We start from the raw sequence: 6323 nt of genomic DNA, 5'->3' as shown, positions 1-6323 counted from the left end.
TGGACTAAACCTCTGAGCCTGTAAACAAACCAGCCCCAATTAAATGCTGTGGTCATGGTGTCTCTTCACAGTAACAGAAGCTCCAACTAAGGCAATAAGGCCTTATCGTCCACCTCTGGGGAGCAGCGGAGGCAGTAGCAATAGCATGGATACTTAGGTTTCTCTTGGACAGATCTGACCAATAACCAGAGGCTTTTGTTGGGTTGTGGTCTTTGGCTGGTGGAGGAAGCATTGCCAGCCCAGACGGGAAACATTCAATTAAACTATATACACATATTTGTTTTTTGTTTTTTTCCAGACAGGGTCTTTCTGTGTAGCCCTGGCTGTCCTGGACTCACTTTGTAGACCAGGCTGGCCTCGAACTCACAGCGATCCGCCTGCCTCTGCCTCCCAAGTGCTGGGATTAAAGGCGTGCGCCACCACGCCCGGCTATACACATATTTGTACCCTGAATTATACATGCAGGGTTCGTCTAGATAGCTAGCAGCATGATTCCTTAGGACTTCTTTAGACACCTTTATTTTTACTTTATCTTCCCTCCTTCAGTATCTCCACCCCCATTTCCTAAAGAGCCCCTCCCTTTCCATTTTTCCTGATCGGATTCCTTGTACCCTACTAGCTCCCTCTCTATTGATCCCCATTGCTCCTTTCCTAGTAATGGACTGGGGTTTTTTTCTTTTTTTGGTTTTTCGAGCCAGGGTCTCTCTGTGTAGCCCTGGCTGTCCTGGACTCACTTTGTAGACCAGGCTGGCCTCGAACTCACAGCGATCTGCCTGCCTCTGCCTCCCGAGTGCTGGGATTAAAGGCGTGCGCCACCACGCCCGGCTATGGACTGAATTTTAACATCTGAAGTTCAACCAAGTTAACCCACTATTTAATTTTGTTTTTCCTATTGCACTAGGGATTAAACACAAGGTCTTGTACATGTTAGTCAAGTGCTCCACTACTGTGTCACAACCTCAGTGCTGAACTTACTTCAGATTTGTTTTGCTTTGTTTTGAGAATGTGTACACACACACACACACACATACACATTACATATTTGTGGATGAAATTGGCTGATATTCTGCTAAATAAAGCAGGAAAAGATTCTAAATGTCCTTAAGTTGTGTGAAGTGTAAAAAAAAATTCATATATTACATTGATTTGCTTTATTTTTTATTTTTAAAGATTTATTTATTATGCATACAGTACGCATCAGATCACATTATAGATGGCTGTGAGCCACCATGTGGTTGCTGGGAATTGAACTCAGGATCTCTGGAACAGCAGTCAATGCTCTTAACCACTGAGCCATCTCTCCAGCCCTTGCTTTATTTTTTACAAAATTCACTTATGTATGAGTGCTTCATCTTCATGTACATCTATCTGCAGGCCAGAAGAGCACATCAGACCCAGTTTGATGGTTGTGAGCCACCATGTGGTTGCTGGGAACTGAACTAGGACCTCTTGGAAGAGCAGACAGTGCTTTAAACCGCAGAGCCATCTCTCCAGCCCTTTACTTGCTTTCTTGAAAAGCCCAGGAATTATCTTAGGGAGCATCTCACAGCATGAATTTACTAGATTGACTTATAATTTATACATTAAAGGATTTTTGACAAAAAAAATTACAAATATGCAATTGTGTGTGCTTGTGTGTTTTATTCCTTACTAAGGTGCACAAGATCCCAGCCTTAGCTTGGAGTTGGCTGGGATATTGGAGAGAGCATGGGCATCTCACCCATCCCTTTTAGCACATTATTCCTCTATATCTCTCCACTGTGTCATGGTACAGACAGCAGACAACCAGGTTAGCCGTCATAAAGAGAAGATACTAGGAAAACTTCCCTTTAGTGTGGCTAGTTTTTTGTAATGAGAGACTGCACGATTTATCCAGGACAAAGCCTGGTGTATGTACTCTTCAGAGTGGCACTGGTAAGGCTCACAGTCATCGCTTGTATTCTTTCTGAAAACATGGCGTACTGTGTCCTGGCTGGTACCTAGGTGAGCAAGGACACACTTCTGATTTTCTTGTGTGCTCAGTACACATGTACACAGGCAAATGTTTGCCCAAAGATCTCCTAACATTCTTAGATAGGTGGATAGTTGAAACGAGGAGATGACAGTGGAGTGGGACAAGCTGGATAGACTCTAAGAATGTTGAGTTTATATCTCCACCAAGTGCTCTCACATGCTTTAGCTCCCGTCACATTATCTAACCTAGTTCATCAAATATAAGATGCTTCAGGATCATTATGTAGAATGGCAGTGTTATAGTTTTACATCCAAGCCTTTAGTGGCTCAATACGCTAGGTCTCTCAGTTAATCAAGGCTTCTTCCGGGCCATGTGAAACCTTGCAGCAGCAGGATAGAGAGATGGGTTAGCAGTTAAGAGCGCTTGCTGCTCTGGCAGGGCTTCTGGGTTTGAGTCCTAGCACCCGCATGATGGCTTCCAACCATCCGTGACTCCAGTTGTAGGTGATCAAACATCGTTTTCTGGTTCTCTTAGGCACCGGGCACAAATACAATGGCATATATGCCGGCAAAACATAAAAAAAAAAAAGTTTGAAGAAATTTTGTCACAAGCAAGAGGATATTGAATCCTTACAAAGCAAACTCCCCACAAACAGACTTGAGTATCGCCATTTTCCAGTCAGGAAGTCTAGACTGTATCTATATAGATGAGAAAGTTGGGGGGAGCTGATTTGTTTCTCATGATACAGAGCCTATGCCCAATCCTGGACACAAGAGAACCCAATAGAAGCCAAGGCCAGGGCTCCTGTCTTCCCTGCTGCAAACGGGAGAAATTCACAGCTCAGCACACGGCCACCCATGGTAACAAAAGCTGTTACAATGCATATGCGGATACTAATGTAAGACCCCCTCCCCTGTGCACCCGCCATAGCAAGCATAGCAGCAGTAACGCTATCTTGCAAGGCAAGACTAGAATAATGGGTTCCCGGGATAGAATGAAGCCTGGGGCCCAGAGGAAAGAAATGAAAACATGCTGAAATAACAGAAACAGTTTGTCCTTGTCAAACAGAATATTTGTGGTCGGCCACCTGGCCCAGAGAACGGGTAAACTTCCCTGTTCCCAGAGCCCATCTGATGACCGGGCCATAACCTCGCCTCATTTAAATCTACCAATCAGAGCCCTGTAACTATGCTTCTCGCTTCTGTACCCGCGCTTCCCGCTCAAATCCCTATAAAAGGCCCCCCGAAAGACTCGCTCGGAGCGCCAGCCTCTCCAGAGACTGAGACGCCCGGGTACCCGACCCCCCTGCAATAAAGCCTCTTGCGTGTTGCAACCAAAACCTTGGTCTCGCTGGTTCTTGGTGGGGGTCTCCACATTAAGACCACCGTGCTGGGGGTCTTACACTAACAGATTCAATATTTTTGAAATGTGGTCTTACTACACAGCTCACACGTTGGATTGGAATTATAGGTATGTGCCACAATGTCCATATTTCAATGATAACATTTTTGAAATTTGACATTGTTCTATCTTCACATGAGTTTCCTCTGAAAGATTAACCTTCTAAAAAAGGCTAATATAGCTGGCTGTGGTGTTGTACCCCAGAACTCAGGGAGGCAGAGGCAGGCAGACCGAAGTGAGTTCAAAGCTAGCATGGTCTATAAAGTAAGACCAGGACAGCCGAGGCTACACAGAAAAACTGTCTCGAAAAACCAAAAAGAGATCTATAGAACTAATTCATCCTACCCATCTGAATTTATTTATTTATTTTTTATTTTTTTGGTTTTTTGAGACAAGGTTTCTCTGTGTAGCCTTGGCTGTCCTAGACTCGATTTGTAGACCAGGCTGGCATCGAACTCACAGCGATCCGCCTGCCTCTGCCTCCCGAGTGCTGGGGTTAAAGACGTGCGCCACCACGCCCGGCCTCCATCTGAATTTTAAAAAATATTTTAATTTTTAATCTATGTGCATGTGTTGGTGTAAGGGTGTCAGGCCTTAGAGCTACAGACAGCTGTGCGCTGCCATGTGGGTGCTGGGAACCGAACCAGGGTCCTTTGGAAGAGCAGGCAGTGCTCTTAACTACTGAGCCATCTCTCCAGCCCCGCCCCCCCATCTGAATTTATTTTATTTTATTTGGTTTTTCAAGACAGGGTCTTTCTGTGTAGCCTTGGCTGTCTTGGACTCACCCTGTAGGCCAGGCTGGCCTCGAACTCACAGTAATCCGCCTGCCTCTGCCTCCCGAGTGCTGGGACTAAAGACGTGCGCCACTACGCCCGGCTCCATCTGAATTTTTTATCCTTCACTCAAAATCTTCCCATTTCTCTAACTCATCACTCAATGATGTTGGCAACCACCATTTTACTCTTTGCTTGCTTCTTGAAGTTGGAATTTTTTTACATTCACTTAATATACGGTCATTTAGCATCTTTCTGTGCCTGCTTTATTTTAATAGACAATCAAGCAGGTTTAGCCACAAATTTTATCCCTCTTTTTGTAGACTAAAGAATGTTCAATTTTACAAAATATATGCACAAGTACATCTTTATTCATTCATCCTTTTTTACCATGTTGGTCGGCTTTAATTATCAACTTGATACATCCTAGAGTCACCTGGAAATAGAATATCAATAAAGGGTCCTCTACCCAGATACGGCCTGCGGGCATATCTGTGGAGTATTGTATTAAGTGAATTCATGTGGGAAGACCAAACCCATTGTGAGCGGCACCATTCCCTAGGCTGGGAGTCCTGACCTGTGTAGAAGCAGGGTAACTGACATGACTACAAGCAAACATGCTTGCATTTATGTTCTCTGTTTTTTTGACTATACATGTGACATTACCGGCTCTCTGAAGTTCCTGCCTTGACTTCTCCATAACCATGGCTCATCACCTGGAATTATAAGCTGAAATAAGCCCCCTTCCCCTGTCCCTTCCTTTTGTAGGGATATTTTATTATTTTGTGAAGATGAACGTATTGATGTAAGTAAAGTGAAATATCTGTTATGACTGATGCTGCTGTGAACATAGAAGTCTGGGCGATTTATTTGTTTTACATACTGACTTTATTTCCTTTGGTTCTATGCTGGCTCTTTTTTTTTTTTTTTTTTTTTTGGTGTTTCAAGACAAGGTTTCTCTCTGTAGCCCTGGCTGTCCTGGACTTGCTTTGTAGACCAGGCAGACCTCGAACTCACAGCGATCCACCTGCTTCTGCCTCCCCAGTGTTGGGATTAAAGGTGTGGGCCACCACGCCCAGCTGATTGCTGGATCTTAATAGTAGTTTTGTTTAGAGTATTTTGAGAAAACTATATATTGTTTCCACTAATAGCTGTGTTGCTTTACACCCCGATGCTGTGCAAAGGCTCTTGTTTCTGCACACTCTTGCCAGTACTCACCAGCCTTTCTATTTTGATAACTGCTGATCCTAAAAGGTGTGAAGGAAATCTCACTGTGGTTTTTCTCTTCAGGTACCTGGTGATTAGTGATGCTAAATTCATTTTCATAAACATGATGTGCGCATGCCCTCCTGACAGGTGATGACTGGCAGCGTTAGGAGGATCTCTGTGAATTCAAGGCCAGTCCAGTCTACAAAAGGGAGTTCCAGGACAGTCAGGGCTATTGCATAGAGAAATCCTGTCTTGAAACACACACACACACACACACACACACACACACACACACACACACACAAAGATGGTTTTATTTTAAATGTCAATGTTTTAAAATGTCAAGAGTCATCCTTTGTGAGGATTAAAACTAATGCAATACCTTAGGTGTCAATTTCATGTGTCACAGTTTGTGAACCAAGTACATTCAGACCTTGATTGAGGAGGAGCCCCAGACAGGATCTTTTGGGAGGACTGCCCCACTGACCCTGTCAGGAAGTGCCAAGCTTTAGTGTCGGCAGCAGGGTTCAGAGCCAGCTGGGTGGCCCCTCTGCCTCAGTGTCCCATCAGTAGCCTGGGAAGCCTTGATGAGTGCAGGCAGCCAAGCTCCTGTGTCTTGTACTGACACACCTATTCGAGAGCCTGGGGCACTATAGTGAGACAAAGATGGACGGACTGGAGGAAGGAAGGGAAGGAGTAAGTAAGCAAGAGAAAGGAAAGGAAAGGGAGCCAGGTGTGGTCATGAAGGTAGAGGCAAAGGATCACAAGTTCAAGGCCAGCTTCAGCTATTTATTTGGTGAATTTGAGGCCAACCTGGACTACACAGACTCTGTCTCAAAACAAACAAAAGGACAACAAACAAAAAAAGGAAGCCCAGTGGGTGGTGGCACACACCTTTAATCTGGTCATCCCCCGTCTTAGTCTTTTGTTTTGTTTTGTTTTTTTCGAGACAGGGTTTCTCTGTGTAGCCTTGGCTGGCCTGGAAC

Source organism: Acomys minous (assembly GCF_964271855.1).
Source record: "Acomys minous genome assembly, chromosome: 12".
NCBI lineage: Eukaryota > Metazoa > Chordata > Mammalia > Rodentia > Muridae > Acomys > Acomys minous.
The sequence above is the reverse complement of the archived record's forward strand: the minus strand, read 5'-3'. Positions refer to the sequence as shown.